Source organism: Homalodisca vitripennis, chromosome 4 (assembly GCF_021130785.1).
Source record: "Homalodisca vitripennis isolate AUS2020 chromosome 4, UT_GWSS_2.1, whole genome shotgun sequence".
NCBI lineage: Eukaryota > Metazoa > Arthropoda > Insecta > Hemiptera > Cicadellidae > Homalodisca > Homalodisca vitripennis.
In genome coordinates, this window is record NC_060210.1 from 198,059,496 (window position 1) to 198,080,547 (window position 21,052).

Consider the following 21,052-nt stretch of genomic DNA (forward strand, 5'->3'; position numbering starts at 1 on the left):
CTTAGAGCTGGTGTAGCTTGGACTTTTCTCAGTTGAATTACGTTTGCAGACAGCAGTTGCTTGCATATGTTGTGTTATAGTGGTGCATCTGTGTAAAATTCCTTGTAATTTCTGGTGTGTTTTGATGTAAACATTTCATCACTATATCTAGAATATATAGGTTTATCCACCATTAATATTTTTTAATTGCTTAAAATAATTAAAAAAATCCCTGAATCTGGGATTACCAAACATTCAGATGGCCTTTTTCTACAGTATGAGTTATACTTTGCATATCTCCTGATGTTAATCCACCCATGTAGACATGTACATATTAAATTAATTAGTTGTGAATTGCTAAAACTCATTACATTTGACATTGTGTAATAGTAAAATTGTAATTACTAATACAAATAATACCCAATGGTGTATTTCTGTTAATGCATCCGTATGGTGTCCATAGCTGTATGTCAATAAGGTAGGTGATTTGTCGTTAATCATGTTGTTATAATATAAAACTTTTATAGTTTTATTTTTTGTTTAATTATTTTAGAAGCATTTAAAACATAACTGCTAAGAAGTTGCATTACAACTAGCATTGACTTTGAGGCATAAACAAATTTTTTTACGGTCAACAAAAAGTCAAGCTTAGGTGGATTCCAATAGTCTATAAGCAATTTTGACATTATGCTATCTATCTATACTATTATATAAAAATCTAATGGAGTCTGTGTGTGTGTGTGTGTGTGTGTGTGTGTGTGTGTGTGTGTTTTACTCAATTACGTAAAAAACTACTGGACCAATTGTACTGAAATTTTACATGGACATTCTTGGGATTCCTTGGTTAACATATAGGCTTATTCCTATTTAAAAAATCCCTCCGCGCTACGCACCCACTGGTCTTTAAAATTCCCTTATCCATTATATTTATGGACTTGGCTTAATTACCAGATAATGTGTTTTTAATCCCCTGTAAAATTCAAGAATAATTAAGTAGTCTTACAACAATTTATAGACATTTAAACAGGTGATAGTAAATGTTTGTTGTTATTCTTCTGTCCCCCCCCCACCCCCCCCCCCCCCCACCCCCCCCCCCCCCCACCCCCCCCCCCCCCCACCCCCCCCCCCCCCCACCCCCCCCCCCCCCCACCCCCCCCCCCAAGCGTCTGCGAATAGTTGCATTGTGGCCGCATATCTTTGAACGTCAACGACAAAAAATCAATAACGATGAGCGCCTCTGTGCTCGAGTACCACAACAAGGTTCCTTCAGCCGCCGCTAGGTCGCGCCACACACTCGACAACAATTTTTTAAGCGAGAGGTAACCGTAATTAAAGTTTAATTACCATTAGATTTAATTGATATCAGAGATTTTAAAGGCGCAGTATTCTAGAGCAAATGTAAATAATCACAGTTATAAATGTAAACTTGCTGTAGTCTAACGTATTTACTTACATTTAATAGTGTAGTAGTGATCCAAGTCCCTTACGGATTGTAGTGTAGTACCATAGAGATATATACTGTACCACGGTCCCTGTACTGCCGTACAGGATAGACTGGCCAGTACACACTTATTCTATGACTGGAATGTACAGAGAAGGTTGACGTTGGCTCCTGAACAAGGATGACACGTAACTGTATAGGTTCCACATTTTTTTGTTATTTTGATCATTGAATTTTTATTTTGCACGATTTTATTATAGTTAAAAATAAAAAATACCCTATTATTTTAATGATTGAACAATAAATTTTTATTTTTTAAGTCCGCACTATTATTTATTATTTCTACATTACAATTTTCTACAAACGTTAGTAATCACTTTGTCTCCACACACCGAATGCTTTAAAAATTTACCATTTCAAAGTTTTCTATGAACCATAATGAAATTTAGAATTAAGACACTGACATAAAAATCATGGGGGATATTTGGATTTGTATACAAGATGATAATGAAATCTTTGCCTCCTAATTTTTAAACAGATGTAGATATAAATATTTAAAATTTAGTTTTTACAAGTGTCAAAAGTTTACCATCATCAAGTTGTACAAGGAAAGATCACTTACTTAGGATAAAAACGTCTGAAATCCTGTTTTCTTTTCTAATCAACCAGCACGACTGGCCGGTTTTAGAGACGGGCAGTTTTTCCATCGGTGCAAGGTTTTGGTTTAGTTTGGAGGGTGCAACTTTGGCCAGGAGCTATTAAATCACATTTTTCAACTCGAATAAAAAATTATTTTTTATTTTAAATGTTGGATTATGTTTTTGCACGTTTTTACAAACATTGCACAAAGCAGAAGGTGAAATAGAGTTAAACTCAAACCACATCACACACACTATCAACTCTTTCCTCTATAGTTACATTCTATGTACACGAGATCCGGTTACAAACTACTTGGATTACATGGATTTACGCAAAATGTCAATAAAAATTGTAATTCCGTATTGTGATCCAGAATACTAAAAGAGAATTTTGTTGGCGTTCAAACTTTGAAATGGGTACACAGTATGCTGTGATTTGTTTCAATGGAGGGAATAGGGATCAATTAAATTGTTGAGAGATCTTGAAGTTAAATGTGGGAAAAAAACTATTTACAGCTCTAAGCGATATTGACCGCGACCGAAAAAACGCTTATAAAGCGTGTGAAGTGGGAGTAAAACAGTCCATGATAAGGTAGAAAATAACAAAGAAGTAGTAAAGTTGTTAGATGAAGAAGAGACTGGATTATGTTTAAAAGAGTAAGTTAAGCTTTAAGTTTTCGAAAATGAGAAACACTTTTTTTATCTCGTATATTTATATTTTTCTCAAAAACCACTCATCCGAATTAAAGATTTTTACTATTTCTAATATAGACTTGCATTCTAACTCAGTACTACGATTTTTGTAATTAAATAACATAAAAAAATTATTTTAGTTACAAAATAGTAAAAATTTATATAAATTAACATCAATTTAAAAAATACGTATAAAATAGTGGAAACCTTTTCTAATACAGTGTAAATGTTGGCAAAAAATGTGGAACGCTTCACGATTTTGCGTGTCATCCTTGCGCAGGGGCCATGCTAATCTTCTCTGTATCGTTCCAATTTTAGTATATGTACTGCCGAAGCAAGTACATCTGTTGTTCCTCTCAGTTGGGTATATATGTTGCTGTCACAAAACTACAAAGCTGTGTCGTCTTGGACTGCCAGTTGTCTAGCAAAATAATGAATATTTCACATCAATATATTAGTGCAAATATGTAAAATGTTAAGGACAACTATGGCGTAAAACGTACGTAGTTAAATAATGATAAGTATATTTACTAAAGTTTGCATTAGGGTTGTCTCAAGTTTATAAACTCTCGTCAGATATAAATCGAACAGGTATCGCATGTGCTGCGACCTGGCGGCAGTGCCAGTAGTGTGGTGGTAGAGAGTGGAGCGACCTAGCGGCGGCAATAGGAACCTTGTTTTGGTCTCCCCCATGAAGACAGAGGATGCCATCGTATTAGATTTTCGTTATTATTACATTGCCACCGCACAAATCAAGAATATCCATGCAGCGTTTGTAATATAACCACCATCGAGGGCTACACGATCGATCCGAAACCGAGCTGCCAAATGTATTGAAGTAGAAGGACAGTTTTTCGAAAACTGTCTCTAAATTTTACTTCAAGCATCGTTAAGAGTACATATAGTTTTCTGTCATTCAATTTCGATAATTTGTTTTTCTACGCAATGAGTGTTGGTAGTAAAATTTGATTTTAAAAACTATTATTTCATTGTAATTGTCTTATTGTATATAATTTTCTTCAGTATTAAAGTGTCTCTGGAAAAATTTACGTTTTCATCACCTATTTAATAAAATAATTGTACTTAAAAAACCTAAAAATCGTTTTTCGAATCCTCTTTTTTGTGTTTATACATCTCTTAAACAATAAGAGAGATATATACAAGTATGGAAAAAACGTTATTCCATTTATCATGTCATAAACCATTCGAAAAAACTACATTCGTCTCTAAATTCCTCTTCCCACACTACCAGCAAATGATCATTTAACCTCGGGTACTAAATTGGGGGTGAAATCTTTTGTTGGCCGTTATTCAGTAACAAATCATTTCCGGGCCTATGTTTGTATGAACTTTTTCATTATTTTTTATAGTACAATAAGCTCAGAAAGTGCTGGTAACACTACCCGAATCACCCTGTAGAATTCTGGACAGTTACCACATGATTTTGTATACTCATCAATTCTCAAAGCAGTCTAGGTGTTTTTGCCTTGTGTTTAATAGTTGCGATAATTGATTTTTTAGATTTATAGGCTACATTGAATCCTTAGTTATTTATAATGTGAAATCTTTATTGATGTATTTTAATTTTAGGTACATCAATTTTCAATAACTTAACGATAAACTACACTAAAGAAATAACAACACTTCCCTTAACAACTACCCTTACAATAAGATATCCATCATTAGGAGGGAAATCTAAACATACAAACAGATAACTAATTAGTTTTGTGTATCCGTATCTAACCCTAGACAGAATTTAATGTCCGTTCGTTTTACGTACGTTACTACAAAAATACTAGCGTCTGCGAATAGTTGCATTGTGGCCGCATATCTTTGAACGTCCACGACAAAAATCAATAACGATGAGCGCCTCTGTGCTCGAGTACCACAACAAGGTTCCTTCAGCCGCCGCTAGGTCGCGCCACACTCGACACAATTTTTAAGCGAGAGGTAACCGTAATTAAAGTTTAATTACCATTAGATTTAATTGATATCAGAGATTTTAAAGGCGCAGTATTCTAGAGCAAATGTAAATAATCACAGTTATAAATGTAAACTTGCTGTAGTCTAACGTATTTACTTACATTTAATAGTGTAGTAGTGATCCAAGTCCCTTACGGATTGTAGTGTAGTACCATAGAGATATATACTGTACCACGGTCCCTGTACTGCCGTACAGGATAGACTGGCCAGTACACACTTATTCTATGACTGGAATGTACAGAGAAGGTTGACGTGGCTCCTGAACAAGGATGACACGTAACTGTATAGGTTCCACATTTTTTTGTTATTTTGATCATTGAATTTTATTTTGCACGATTTTATTATAGTTAAAAATAAAAAATACCCTATTATTTTAATGATTGAACAATAAATTTTTATTTTTAAGTCCGCACTATTATTTATTATTTCTACATTACAATTTTCTACAAACGTTAGTAATCACTTTGTCTCCACACACCGAATGCTTTAAAAATTTACCATTTCAAAGTTTTCTATGAACCATAATGAAATTTAGAATTAAGACACTGACATAAAAATCATGGGGGATATTTGGATTTGTATACAAGATGATAATGAAATCTTTGCCTCCTAATTTTTAAACAGATGTAGATATAAATATTTAAAATTTAGTTTTTACAAGTGTCAAAAGTTTACCATCATCAAGTTGTACAAGGAAAGATCACTTACTTAGGATAAAAACGTCTGAAATCCTGTTTTCTTTTCTAATCAACCAGCACGACTGGCCGGTTTTAGAGACGGGCAGTTTTTCCATCGGTGCAAGGTTTTGGTTTAGTTTGGAGGGTGCAACTTTGGCCAGGAGCTATTAAATCACATTTTTCAACTCGAATAAAAAATTATTTTTTATTTTAAATGTTGGATTATGTTTTTGCACGTTTTTACAAACATTGCACAAAGCAGAAGGTGAAATAGAGTTAAACTCAAACCACATCACACACACTATCAACTCTTTCCTCTATAGTTACATTCTATGTACACGAGATCCGGTTACAAACTACTTGGATTACATGGATTTACGCAAAATGTCAATAAAAATTGTAATTCCGTATTGTGATCCAGAATACTAAAAGAGAATTTTGTTGGCGTTCAAACTTTGAAATGGGTACACAGTATGCTGTGATTTGTTTCAATGGAGGGAATAGGGATCAATTAAATTGTTGAGAGATCTTGAAGTTAAATGTGGGAAAAAAACTATTTACAGCTCTAAGCGATATTGACCGCGACCGAAAAAAACGCTTATAAAGCGTGTGAAGTGGGAGTAAAACAGTCCATGATAAGGTAGAAAATAACAAAGAAGTAGTAAAGTTGTTAGATGAAGAAGAGACTGGATTATGTTTAAAAGAGTAAGTTAAGCTTTAAGTTTTCGAAAATGAGAAACACTTTTTTTATCTCGTATATTTATATTTTTCTCAAAAACCACTCATCCGAATTAAAGATTTTTACTATTTCTAATATAGACTTGCATTCTAACTCAGTACTACGATTTTTGTAATTAAATAACATAAAAAAATTATTTTAGTTACAAAATAGTAAAAATTTATATAAATTAACATCAATTTAAAAAATACGTATAAAATAGTGGAAACCTTTTCTAATACAGTGTAAATGTTGGCAAAAAATGTGGAACGCTTCACGATTTTGCGTGTCATCCTTGCGCAGGGGCCATGCTAATCTTCTCTGTATCGTTCCAATTTTAGTATATGTACTGCCGAAGCAAGTACATCTGTTGTTCCTCTCAGTTGGGTATATATGTTGCTGTCACAAAACTACAAAGCTGTGTCGTCTTGGACTGCCAGTTGTCTAGCAAAATAATGAATATTTCACATCAATATATTAGTGCAAATATGTAAAATGTTAAGGACAACTATGGCGTAAAACGTACGTAGTTAAATAATGATAAGTATATTTACTAAAGTTTGCATTAGGGTTGTCTCAAGTTTATAAACTCTCGTCAGATATAAATCGAACAGGTATCGCATGTGCTGCGACCTGGCGGCAGTGCCAGTAGTGTGGTGGTAGAGAGTGGAGCGACCTAGCGGCGGCAATAGGAACCTTGTTTTGGTCTCCCCCATGAAGACAGAGGATGCCATCGTATTAGATTTTCGTTATTATTACATTGCCACCGCACAAATCAAGAATATCCATGCAGCGTTTGTAATATAACCACCATCGAGGGCTACACGATCGATCCGAAACCGAGCTGCCAAATGTATTGAAGTAGAAGGACAGTTTTTCGAAAACTGTCTCTAAATTTTACTTCAAGCATCGTTAAGAGTACATATAGTTTTCTGTCATTCAATTTCGATAATTTGTTTTTCTACGCAATGAGTGTTGGTAGTAAAATTTGATTTTAAAAACTATTATTTCATTGTAATTGTCTTATTGTATATAATTTTCTTCAGTATTAAAGTGTCTCTGGAAAAATTTACGTTTTCATCACCTATTTAATAAAATAATTGTACTTAAAAAACCTAAAAATCGTTTTTCGAATCCTCTTTTTTGTGTTATACATCTCTTAAACAATAAGAGAGATATATACAAGTATGGAAAAAACGTTATTCCATTTATCATGTCATAAACCATTCGAAAAAACTACATTCGTCTCTAAATTCCTCTTCCCACACTACCAGCAAATGATCATTTAACCTCGGGTACTAAATTGGGGGTGAAATCTTTTGTTGGCCGTTATTCAGTAACAAATCATTTCCGGGCCTATGTTTGTATGAACTTTTTCATTATTTTTTATAGTACAATAAGCTCAGAAAGTGCTGGTAACACTACCCGAATCACCCTGTAGAATTCTGGACAGTTACCACATGATTTTGTATACTCATCAATTCTCAAAGCAGTCTAGGTGTTTTTGCCTTGTGTTTAATAGTTGCGATAATTGATTTTTTAGATTTATAGGCTACATTGAATCCTTAGTTATTTATAATGTGAAATCTTTATTGATGTATTTTAATTTTAGGTACATCAATTTTCAATAACTTAACGATAAACTACACTAAAGAAATAACAACACTTCCCTTAACAACTACCCTTACAATAAGATATCCATCATTAGGAGGGAAATCTAAACATACAAACAGATAACTAATTAGTTTTGTGTATCCGTATCTAACCCTAGACAGAATTTAATGTCCGTTCGTTTTACGTACGTTACTACAAAAATACTAGCGTCTGCGAATAGTTGCATTGTGGCCGCATATCTTTGAACGTCCACGACAAAAATCAATAACGATGAGCGCCTCTGTGCTCGAGTACCACAACAAGGTTCCTTCAGCCGCCGCTAGGTCGCGCCACACTCGACACAATTTTTAAGCGAGAGGTAACCGTAATTAAAGTTTAATTACCATTAGATTTAATTGATATCAGAGATTTTAAAGGCGCAGTATTCTAGAGCAAATGTAAATAATCACAGTTATAAATGTAAACTTGCTGTAGTCTAACGTATTTACTTACATTTAATAGTGTAGTAGTGATCCAAGTCCCTTACGGATTGTAGTGTAGTACCATAGAGATATATACTGTACCACGGTCCCTGTACTGCCGTACAGGATAGACTGGCCAGTACACACTTATTCTATGACTGGAATGTACAGAGAAGGTTGACGTGGCTCCTGAACAAGGATGACACGTAACTGTATAGGTTCCACATTTTTTTGTTATTTTGATCATTGAATTTTATTTTGCACGATTTTATTATAGTTAAAAATAAAAAATACCCTATTATTTTAATGATTGAACAATAAATTTTTATTTTTAAGTCCGCACTATTATTTATTATTTCTACATTACAATTTTCTACAAACGTTAGTAATCACTTTGTCTCCACACACCGAATGCTTTAAAAATTTACCATTTCAAAGTTTTCTATGAACCATAATGAAATTTAGAATTAAGACACTGACATAAAAATCATGGGGGATATTTGGATTTGTATACAAGATGATAATGAAATCTTTGCCTCCTAATTTTTAAACAGATGTAGATATAAATATTTAAAATTTAGTTTTTTACAAGTGTCAAAAGTTTACCATCATCAAGTTGTACAAGGAAAGATCACTTACTTAGGATAAAAACGTCTGAAATCCTGTTTTCTTTTCTAATCAACCAGCACGACTGGCCGGTTTTAGAGACGGGCAGTTTTTCCATCGGTGCAAGGTTTTGGTTTAGTTTGGAGGGTGCAACTTTGGCCAGGAGCTATTAAATCACATTTTTCAACTCGAATAAAAAATTATTTTTTATTTTAAATGTTGGATTATGTTTTTGCACGTTTTTACAAACATTGCACAAAGCAGAAGGTGAAATAGAGTTAAACTCAAACCACATCACACACACTATCAACTCTTTCCTCTATAGTTACATTCTATGTACACGAGATCCGGTTACAAACTACTTGGATTACATGGATTTACGCAAAATGTCAATAAAAATTGTAATTCCGTATTGTGATCCAGAATACTAAAAGAGAATTTTGTTGGCGTTCAAACTTTGAAATGGGTACACAGTATGCTGTGATTTGTTTCAATGGAGGGAATAGGGATCAATTAAATTGTTGAGAGATCTTGAAGTTAAATGTGGGAAAAAAACTATTTACAGCTCTAAGCGATATTGACCGCGACCGAAAAAACGCTTATAAAGCGTGTGAAGTGGGAGTAAAACAGTCCATGATAAGGTAGAAAATAACAAAGAAGTAGTAAAGTTGTTAGATGAAGAAGAGACTGGATTATGTTTAAAAGAGTAAGTTAAGCTTTAAGTTTTCGAAAATGAGAAACACTTTTTTTATCTCGTATATTTATATTTTTCTCAAAAACCACTCATCCGAATTAAAGATTTTTACTATTTCTAATATAGACTTGCATTCTAACTCAGTACTACGATTTTTGTAATTAAATAACATAAAAAAATTATTTTAGTTACAAAATAGTAAAAATTTATATAAATTAACATCAATTTAAAAAATACGTATAAAATAGTGGAAACCTTTTCTAATACAGTGTAAATGTTGGCAAAAAATGTGGAACGCTTCACGATTTTGCGTGTCATCCTTGCGCAGGGGCCATGCTAATCTTCTCTGTATCGTTCCAATTTTAGTATATGTACTGCCGAAGCAAGTACATCTGTTGTTCCTCTCAGTTGGGTATATATGTTGCTGTCACAAAACTACAAAGCTGTGTCGTCTTGGACTGCCAGTTGTCTAGCAAAATAATGAATATTTCACATCAATATATTAGTGCAAATATGTAAAATGTTAAGGACAACTATGGCGTAAAACGTACGTAGTTAAATAATGATAAGTATATTTACTAAAGTTTGCATTAGGGTTGTCTCAAGTTTATAAACTCTCGTCAGATATAAATCGAACAGGTATCGCATGTGCTGCGACCTGGCGGCAGTGCCAGTAGTGTGGTGGTAGAGAGTGGAGCGACCTAGCGGCGGCAATAGGAACCTTGTTTTGGTCTCCCCCATGAAGACAGAGGATGCCATCGTATTAGATTTTCGTTATTATTACATTGCCACCGCACAAATCAAGAATATCCATGCAGCGTTTGTAATATAACCACCATCGAGGGCTACACGATCGATCCGAAACCGAGCTGCCAAATGTATTGAAGTAGAAGGACAGTTTTTCGAAAACTGTCTCTAAATTTTACTTCAAGCATCGTTAAGAGTACATATAGTTTTCTGTCATTCAATTTCGATAATTTGTTTTTCTACGCAATGAGTGTTGGTAGTAAAATTTGATTTTAAAAACTATTATTTCATTGTAATTGTCTTATTGTATATAATTTTCTTCAGTATTAAAGTGTCTCTGGAAAAATTTACGTTTTCATCACCTATTTAATAAAATAATTGTACTTAAAAAACCTAAAAATCGTTTTTCGAATCCTCTTTTTTGTGTTTTACATCTCTTAAACAATAAGAGAGATATATACAAGTATGGAAAAAACGTTATTCCATTTATCATGTCATAAACCATTCGAAAAAACTACATTCGTCTCTAAATTCCTCTTCCCACACTACCAGCAAATGATCATTTAACCTCGGGTACTAAATTGGGGGTGAAATCTTTTGTTGGCCGTTATTCAGTAACAAATCATTTCCGGGCCTATGTTTGTATGAACTTTTTCATTATTTTTTATAGTACAATAAGCTCAGAAAGTGCTGGTAACACTACCCGAATCACCCTGTAGAATTCTGGACAGTTACCACATGATTTTGTATACTCATCAATTCTCAAAGCAGTCTAGGTGTTTTTGCCTTGTGTTTAATAGTTGCGATAATTGATTTTTTAGATTTATAGGCTACATTGAATCCTTAGTTATTTATAATGTGAAATCTTTATTGATGTATTTTAATTTTAGGTACATCAATTTTCAATAACTTAACGATAAACTACACTAAAGAAATAACAACACTTCCCTTAACAACTACCCTTACAATAAGATATCCATCATTAGGAGGGAAATCTAAACATACAAACAGATAACTAATTAGTTTTGTGTATCCGTATCTAACCCTAGACAGAATTTAATGTCCGTTCGTTTTACGTACGTTACTACAAAAATACTAGCGTCTGCGAATAGTTGCATTGTGGCCGCATATCTTTGAACGTCCACGACAAAAATCAATAACGATGAGCGCCTCTGTGCTCGAGTACCACAACAAGGTTCCTTCAGCCGCCGCTAGGTCGCGCCACACTCGACACAATTTTTAAGCGAGAGGTAACCGTAATTAAAGTTTAATTACCATTAGATTTAATTGATATCAGAGATTTTAAAGGCGCAGTATTCTAGAGCAAATGTAAATAATCACAGTTATAAATGTAAACTTGCTGTAGTCTAACGTATTTACTTACATTTAATAGTGTAGTAGTGATCCAAGTCCCTTACGGATTGTAGTGTAGTACCATAGAGATATATACTGTACCACGGTCCCTGTACTGCCGTACAGGATAGACTGGCCAGTACACACTTATTCTATGACTGGAATGTACAGAGAAGGTTGACGTGGCTCCTGAACAAGGATGACACGTAACTGTATAGGTTCCACATTTTTTTGTTATTTTGATCATTGAATTTTATTTTGCACGATTTTATTATAGTTAAAAATAAAAAATACCCTATTATTTTAATGATTGAACAATAAATTTTTATTTTTAAGTCCGCACTATTATTTATTATTTCTACATTACAATTTTCTACAAACGTTAGTAATCACTTTGTCTCCACACACCGAATGCTTTAAAAATTTACCATTTCAAAGTTTTCTATGAACCATAATGAAATTTAGAATTAAGACACTGACATAAAAATCATGGGGGATATTTGGATTTGTATACAAGATGATAATGAAATCTTTGCCTCCTAATTTTTAAACAGATGTAGATATAAATATTTAAAATTTAGTTTTTACAAGTGTCAAAAGTTTACCATCATCAAGTTGTACAAGGAAAGATCACTTACTTAGGATAAAAACGTCTGAAATCCTGTTTTCTTTTCTAATCAACCAGCACGACTGGCCGGTTTTAGAGACGGGCAGTTTTTCCATCGGTGCAAGGTTTTGGTTTAGTTTGGAGGGTGCAACTTTGGCCAGGAGCTATTAAATCACATTTTTCAACTCGAATAAAAAATTATTTTTTATTTTAAATGTTGGATTATGTTTTTGCACGTTTTTACAAACATTGCACAAAGCAGAAGGTGAAATAGAGTTAAACTCAAACCACATCACACACACTATCAACTCTTTCCTCTATAGTTACATTCTATGTACACGAGATCCGGTTACAAACTACTTGGATTACATGGATTTACGCAAAATGTCAATAAAAATTGTAATTCCGTATTGTGATCCAGAATACTAAAAGAGAATTTTGTTGGCGTTCAAACTTTGAAATGGGTACACAGTATGCTGTGATTTGTTTCAATGGAGGGAATAGGGATCAATTAAATTGTTGAGAGATCTTGAAGTTAAATGTGGGAAAAAAACTATTTACAGCTCTAAGCGATATTGACCGCGACCGAAAAAACGCTTATAAAGCGTGTGAAGTGGGAGTAAAACAGTCCATGATAAGGTAGAAAATAACAAAGAAGTAGTAAAGTTGTTAGATGAAGAAGAGACTGGATTATGTTTAAAAGAGTAAGTTAAGCTTTAAGTTTTCGAAAATGAGAAACACTTTTTTTATCTCGTATATTTATATTTTTCTCAAAAACCACTCATCCGAATTAAAGATTTTTACTATTTCTAATATAGACTTGCATTCTAACTCAGTACTACGATTTTTGTAATTAAATAACATAAAAAAATTATTTTAGTTACAAAATAGTAAAAATTTATATAAATTAACATCAATTTAAAAAATACGTATAAAATAGTGGAAACCTTTTCTAATACAGTGTAAATGTTGGCAAAAAATGTGGAACGCTTCACGATTTTGCGTGTCATCCTTGCGCAGGGGCCATGCTAATCTTCTCTGTATCGTTCCAATTTTAGTATATGTACTGCCGAAGCAAGTACATCTGTTGTTCCTCTCAGTTGGGTATATATGTTGCTGTCACAAAACTACAAAGCTGTGTCGTCTTGGACTGCCAGTTGTCTAGCAAAATAATGAATATTTCACATCAATATATTAGTGCAAATATGTAAAATGTTAAGGACAACTATGGCGTAAAACGTACGTAGTTAAATAATGATAAGTATATTTACTAAAGTTTGCATTAGGGTTGTCTCAAGTTTATAAACTCTCGTCAGATATAAATCGAACAGGTATCGCATGTGCTGCGACCTGGCGGCAGTGCCAGTAGTGTGGTGGTAGAGAGTGGAGCGACCTAGCGGCGGCAATAGGAACCTTGTTTTGGTCTCCCCCATGAAGACAGAGGATGCCATCGTATTAGATTTTCGTTATTATTACATTGCCACCGCACAAATCAAGAATATCCATGCAGCGTTTGTAATATAACCACCATCGAGGGCTACACGATCGATCCGAAACCGAGCTGCCAAATGTATTGAAGTAGAAGGACAGTTTTTCGAAAACTGTCTCTAAATTTTACTTCAAGCATCGTTAAGAGTACATATAGTTTTCTGTCATTCAATTTCGATAATTTGTTTTTTCTACGCAATGAGTGTTGGTAGTAAAATTTGATTTTAAAAACTATTATTTCATTGTAATTGTCTTATTGTATATAATTTTCTTCAGTATTAAAGTGTCTCTGGAAAAATTTACGTTTTCATCACCTATTTAATAAAATAATTGTACTTAAAAAACCTAAAAATCGTTTTTCGAATCCTCTTTTTTGTGTTATACATCTCTTAAACAATAAGAGAGATATATACAAGTATGGAAAAAACGTTATTCCATTTATCATGTCATAAACCATTCGAAAAAACTACATTCGTCTCTAAATTCCTCTTCCCACACTACCAGCAAATGATCATTTAACCTCGGGTACTAAATTGGGGGTGAAATCTTTTGTTGGCCGTTATTCAGTAACAAATCATTTCCGGGCCTATGTTTGTATGAACTTTTTCATTATTTTTTATAGTACAATAAGCTCAGAAAGTGCTGGTAACACTACCCGAATCACCCTGTAGAATTCTGGACAGTTACCACATGATTTTGTATACTCATCAATTCTCAAAGCAGTCTAGGTGTTTTTGCCTTGTGTTTAATAGTTGCGATAATTGATTTTTTAGATTTATAGGCTACATTGAATCCTTAGTTATTTATAATGTGAAATCTTTATTGATGTATTTTAATTTTAGGTACATCAATTTTCAATAACTTAACGATAAACTACACTAAAGAAATAACAACACTTCCCTTAACAACTACCCTTACAATAAGATATCCATCATTAGGAGGGAAATCTAAACATACAAACAGATAACTAATTAGTTTTGTGTATCCGTATCTAACCCTAGACAGAATTTAATGTCCGTTCGTTTTACGTACGTTACTACAAAAATACTAGCGTCTGCGAATAGTTGCATTGTGGCCGCATATCTTTGAACGTCCACGACAAAAATCAATAACGATGAGCGCCTCTGTGCTCGAGTACCACAACAAGGTTCCTTCAGCCGCCGCTAGGTCGCGCCACACTCGACACAATTTTTAAGCGAGAGGTAACCGTAATTAAAGTTTAATTACCATTAGATTTAATTGATATCAGAGATTTTAAAGGCGCAGTATTCTAGAGCAAATGTAAATAATCACAGTTATAAATGTAAACTTGCTGTAGTCTAACGTATTTACTTACATTTAATAGTGTAGTAGTGATCCAAGTCCCTTACGGATTGTAGTGTAGTACCATAGAGATATATACTGTACCACGGTCCCTGTACTGCCGTACAGGATAGACTGGCCAGTACACACTTATTCTATGACTGGAATGTACAGAGAAGGTTGACGTGGCTCCTGAACAAGGATGACACGTAACTGTATAGGTTCCACATTTTTTTGTTATTTTGATCATTGAATTTTATTTTGCACGATTTTATTATAGTTAAAAATAAAAAATACCCTATTATTTTAATGATTGAACAATAAATTTTTATTTTTAAGTCCGCACTATTATTTATTATTTCTACATTACAATTTTCTACAAACGTTAGTAATCACTTTGTCTCCACACACCGAATGCTTTAAAAATTTACCATTTCAAAGTTTTCTATGAACCATAATGAAATTTAGAATTAAGACACTGACATAAAAATCATGGGGGATATTTGGATTTGTATACAAGATGATAATGAAATCTTTGCCTCCTAATTTTTAAACAGATGTAGATATAAATATTTAAAATTTAGTTTTTACAAGTGTCAAAAGTTTACCATCATCAAGTTGTACAAGGAAAGATCACTTACTTAGGATAAAAACGTCTGAAATCCTGTTTTCTTTTCTAATCAACCAGCACGACTGGCCGGTTTTAGAGACGGGCAGTTTTTCCATCGGTGCAAGGTTTTGGTTTAGTTTGGAGGGTGCAACTTTGGCCAGGAGCTATTAAATCACATTTTTCAACTCGAATAAAAAATTATTTTTTATTTTAAATGTTGGATTATGTTTTTGCACGTTTTTACAAACATTGCACAAAGCAGAAGGTGAAATAGAGTTAAACTCAAACCACATCACACACACTATCAACTCTTTCCTCTATAGTTACATTCTATGTACACGAGATCCGGTTACAAACTACTTGGATTACATGGATTTACGCAAAATGTCAATAAAAATTGTAATTCCGTATTGTGATCCAGAATACTAAAAGAGAATTTTGTTGGCGTTCAAACTTTGAAATGGGTACACAGTATGCTGTGATTTGTTTCAATGGAGGGAATAGGGATCAATTAAATTGTTGAGAGATCTTGAAGTTAAATGTGGGAAAAAAACTATTTACAGCTCTAAGCGATATTGACCGCGACCGAAAAAAACGCTTATAAAGCGTGTGAAGTGGGAGTAAAACAGTCCATGATAAGGTAGAAAATAACAAAGAAGTAGTAAAGTTGTTAGATGAAGAAGAGACTGGATTATGTTTAAAAGAGTAAGTTAAGCTTTAAGTTTTCGAAAATGAGAAACACTTTTTTTATCTCGTATATTTATATTTTTCTCAAAAACCACTCATCCGAATTAAAGATTTTTACTATTTCTAATATAGACTTGCATTCTAACTCAGTACTACGATTTTTGTAATTAAATAACATAAAAAAATTATTTTAGTTACAAAATAGTAAAAATTTATATAAATTAACATCAATTTAAAAAATACGTATAAAATAGTGGAAACCTTTTCTAATACAGTGTAAATGTTGGCAAAAAATGTGGAACGCTTCACGATTTTGCGTGTCATCCTTGCGCAGGGGCCATGCTAATCTTCTCTGTATCGTTCCAATTTTAGTATATGTACTGCCGAAGCAAGTACATCTGTTGTTCCTCTCAGTTGGGTATATATGTTGCTGTCACAAAACTACAAAGCTGTGTCGTCTTGGACTGCCAGTTGTCTAGCAAAATAATGAATATTTCACATCAATATATTAGTGCAAATATGTAAAATGTTAAGGACAACTATGGCGTAAAACGTACGTAGTTAAATAATGATAAGTATATTTACTAAAGTTTGCATTAGGGTTGTCTCAAGTTTATAAACTCTCGTCAGATATAAATCGAACAGGTATCGCATGTGCTGCGACCTGGCGGCAGTGCCAGTAGTGTGGTGGTAGAGAGTGGAGCGACCTAGCGGCGGCAATAGGAACCTTGTTTTGGTCTCCCCCATGAAGACAGAGGATGCCATCGTATTAGATTTTCGTTATTATTACATTGCCACCGCACAAATCAAGAATATCCATGCAGCGTTTGTAATATAACCACCATCGAGGGCTACACGATCGATCCGAAACCGAGCTGCCAAATGTATTGAAGTAGAAGGACAGTTTTTCGAAAACTGTCTCTAAATTTTACTTCAAGCATCGTTAAGAGTACATATAGTTTTCTGTCATTCAATTTCGATAATTTGTTTTTCTACGCAATGAGTGTTGGTAGTAAAATTTGATTTTAAAAACTATTATTTCATTGTAATTGTCTTATTGTATATAATTTTCTTCAGTATTAAAGTGTCTCTGGAAAAATTTACGTTTTCATCACCTATTTAATAAAATAATTGTACTTAAAAAACCTAAAAATCGTTTTTTCGAATCCTCTTTTTTGTGTTATACATCTCTTAAACAATAAGAGAGATATATACAAGTATGGAAAAAACGTTATTCCATTTATCATGTCATAAACCATTCGAAAAAACTACATTCGTCTCTAAATTCCTCTTCCCACACTACCAGCAAATGATCATTTAACCTCGGGTACTAAATTGGGGGTGAAATCTTTTGTTGGCCGTTATTCAGTAACAAATCATTTCCGGGCCTATGTTTGTATGAACTTTTTCATTATTTTTTATAGTACAATAAGCTCAGAAAGTGCTGGTAACACTACCCGAATCACCCTGTAGAATTCTGGACAGTTACCACATGATTTTGTATACTCATCAATTCTCAAAGCAGTCTAGGTGTTTTTGCCTTGTGTTTAATAGTTGCGATAATTGATTTTTTAGATTTATAGGCTACATTGAATCCTTAGTTATTTATAATGTGAAATCTTTATTGATGTATTTTAATTTTAGGTACATCAATTTTCAATAACTTAACGATAAACTACACTAAAGAAATAACAACACTTCCCTTAACAACTACCCTTACAATAAGATATCCATCATTAGGAGGGAAATCTAAACATACAAACAGATAACTAATTAGTTTTGTGTATCCGTATCTAACCCTAGACAGAATTTAATGTCCGTTCGTTTTACGTACGTTACTACAAAAATACTAGCGTCTGCGAATAGTTGCATTGTGGCCGCATATCTTTGAACGTCCACGACAAAAATCAATAACGATGAGCGCCTCTGTGCTCGAGTACCACAACAAGGTTCCTTCAGCCGCCGCTAGGTCGCGCCACACTCGACACAATTTTTAAGCGAGAGGTAACCGTAATTAAAGTTTAATTACCATTAGATTTAATTGATATCAGAGATTTTAAAGGCGCAGTATTCTAGAGCAAATGTAAATAATCACAGTTATAAATGTAAACTTGCTGTAGTCTAACGTATTTACTTACATTTAATAGTGTAGTAGTGATCCAAGTCCCTTACGGATTGTAGTGTAGTACCATAGAGATATATACTGTACCACGGTCCCTGTACTGCCGTACAGGATAGACTGGCCAGTACACACTTATTCTATGACTGGAATGTACAGAGAAGGTTGACGTGGCTCCTGAACAAGGATGACACGTAACTGTATAGGTTCCACATTTTTTTGTTATTTTGATCATTGAATTTTATTTTGCACGATTTTATTATAGTTAAAAATAAAAAATACCCTATTATTTTAATGATTGAACAATAAATTTTTATTTTTAAGTCCGCACTATTATTTATTATTTCTACATTACAATTTTCTACAAACGTTAGTAATCACTTTGTCTCCACACACCGAATGCTTTAAAAATTTACCATTTCAAAGTTTTCTATGAACCATAATGAAATTTAGAATTAAGACACTGACATAAAAATCATGGGGGATATTTGGATTTGTATACAAGATGATAATGAAATCTTTGCCTCCTAATTTTTAAACAGATGTAGATATAAATATTTAAAATTTAGTTTTTACAAGTGTCAAAAGTTTACCATCATCAAGTTGTACAAGGAAAGATCACTTACTTAGGATAAAAACGTCTGAAATCCTGTTTTCTTTTCTAATCAACCAGCACGACTGGCCGGTTTTAGAGACGGGCAGTTTTTCCATCGGTGCAAGGTTTTGGTTTAGTTTGGAGGGTGCAACTTTGGCCAGGAGCTATTAAATCACATTTTTCAACTCGAATAAAAAATTATTTTTTATTTTAAATGTTGGATTATGTTTTTGCACGTTTTTACAAACATTGCACAAAGCAGAAGGTGAAATAGAGTTAAACTCAAACCACATCACACACACTATCAACTCTTTCCTCTATAGTTACATTCTATGTACACGAGATCCGGTTACAAACTACTTGGATTACATGGATTTACGCAAAATGTCAATAAAAATTGTAATTCCGTATTGTGATCCAGAATACTAAAAGAGAATTTTGTTGGCGTTCAAACTTTGAAATGGGTACACAGTATGCTGTGATTTGTTTCAATGGAGGGAATAGGGATCAATTAAATTGTTGAGAGATCTTGAAGTTAAATGTGGGAAAAAAACTATTTACAGCTCTAAGCGATATTGACCGCGACCGAAAAAACGCTTATAAAGCGTGTGAAGTGGGAGTAAAACAGTCCATGATAAGGTAGAAAATAACAAAGAAGTAGTAAAGTTGTTAGATGAAGAAGAGACTGGATTATGTTTAAAAGAGTAAGTTAAGCTTTAAGTTTTCGAAAATGAGAAACACTTTTTTTATCTCGTATATTTATATTTTTCTCAAAAACCACTCATCCGAATTAAAGATTTTTACTATTTCTAATATAGACTTGCATTCTAACTCAGTACTACGATTTTTGTAATTAAATAACATAAAAAAATTATTTTAGTTACAAAATAGTAAAAATTTATATAAATTAACATCAATTTAAAAAATACGTATAAAATAGTGGAAACCTTTTCTAATACAGTGTAAATGTTGGCAAAAAATGTGGAACGCTTCACGATTTTGCGTGTCATCCTTGCGCAGGGGCCATGCTAATCTTCTCTGTATCGTTCCAATTTTAGTATATGTACTGCCGAAGCAAGTACATCTGTTGTTCCTCTCAGTTGGGTATATATGTTGCTGTCACAAAACTACAAAGCTGTGTCGTCTTGGACTGCCAGTTGTCTAGCAAAATAATGAATATTTCACATCAATATATTAGTGCAAATATGTAAAATGTTAAGGACAACTATGGCGTAAAACGTACGTAGTTAAATAATGATAAGTATATTTACTAAAGTTTGCATTAGGGTTGTCTCAAGTTTATAAACTCTCGTCAGATATAAATCGAACAGGTATCGCATGTGCTGCGACCTGGCGGCAGTGCCAGTAGTGTGGTGGTAGAGAGTGGAGCGACCTAGCGGCGGCAATAGGAACCTTGTTTTGGTCTCCCCCATGAAGACAGAGGATGCCATCGTATTAGATTTTCGTTATTATTACATTGCCACCGCACAAATCAAGAATATCCATGCAGCGTTTGTAATATAACCACCATCGAGGGCTACACGATCGATCCGAAACCGAGCTGCCAAATGTATTGAAGTAGAAGGACAGTTTTTCGAAAACTGTCTCTAAATTTTACTTCAAGCATCGTTAAGAGTACATATAGTTTTCTGTCATTCAATTTCGATAATTTGTTTTTCTACGCAATGAGTGTTGGTAGTAAAATTTGATTTTAAAAACTATTATTTCATTGTAATTGTCTTATTGTATATAATTTTCTTCAGTATTAAAGTGTCTCTGGAAAAATTTACGTTTTCATCACCTATTTAATAAAATAATTGTACTTAAAAAACCTAAAAATCGTTTTTCGAATCCTATTTTTTGTGTTTTACATCTCTTACACAATAAGAGAGATAGATACAAGTATGGAAAAAACGTTATTCCATTTATCATGTCATAAACCATTCGAAAAAACTACATTCGTCTCTAAATTCCTCTTCCCACACTACCAGCAAATGATCATTTAACCTCGGGTACTAAATTGGGGGTGAAATCTTTTGT

General features: G+C 33.4%; 6 non-coding genes across 6 annotated transcripts; all 6 read right to left on the reverse strand.

Annotated features, from left to right (window-relative positions):
• Positions 1–2,986: 2,986 nt before the first annotated feature.
• LOC124361564 lies at positions 2,987–3,093 on the reverse strand. Its single transcript, XR_006922323.1, has one exon. It is a non-coding gene; the product is annotated as a U6 spliceosomal RNA (small nuclear RNA).
• A 3,294-nt stretch (positions 3,094–6,387) lies between these two features.
• LOC124361565 lies at positions 6,388–6,494 on the reverse strand. Its single transcript, XR_006922324.1, has one exon. It is a non-coding gene; the product is annotated as a U6 spliceosomal RNA (small nuclear RNA).
• Positions 6,495–9,787: 3,293 nt separating this feature from the next.
• LOC124361567 lies at positions 9,788–9,894 on the reverse strand. Its single transcript, XR_006922326.1, has one exon. It is a non-coding gene; the product is annotated as a U6 spliceosomal RNA (small nuclear RNA).
• A 3,292-nt stretch (positions 9,895–13,186) lies between these two features.
• Positions 13,187–13,293, reverse strand: LOC124361568. Its single transcript, XR_006922327.1, has one exon. It is a non-coding gene; the product is annotated as a U6 spliceosomal RNA (small nuclear RNA).
• Positions 13,294–16,587: 3,294 nt separating this feature from the next.
• On the reverse strand, positions 16,588–16,694 carry LOC124361569. The gene has a single exon (XR_006922328.1). It is a non-coding gene; the product is annotated as a U6 spliceosomal RNA (small nuclear RNA).
• A 3,293-nt stretch (positions 16,695–19,987) lies between these two features.
• On the reverse strand, positions 19,988–20,094 carry LOC124361570. The gene has a single exon (XR_006922329.1). It is a non-coding gene; the product is annotated as a U6 spliceosomal RNA (small nuclear RNA).
• Positions 20,095–21,052: the final 958 nt, after the last annotated feature.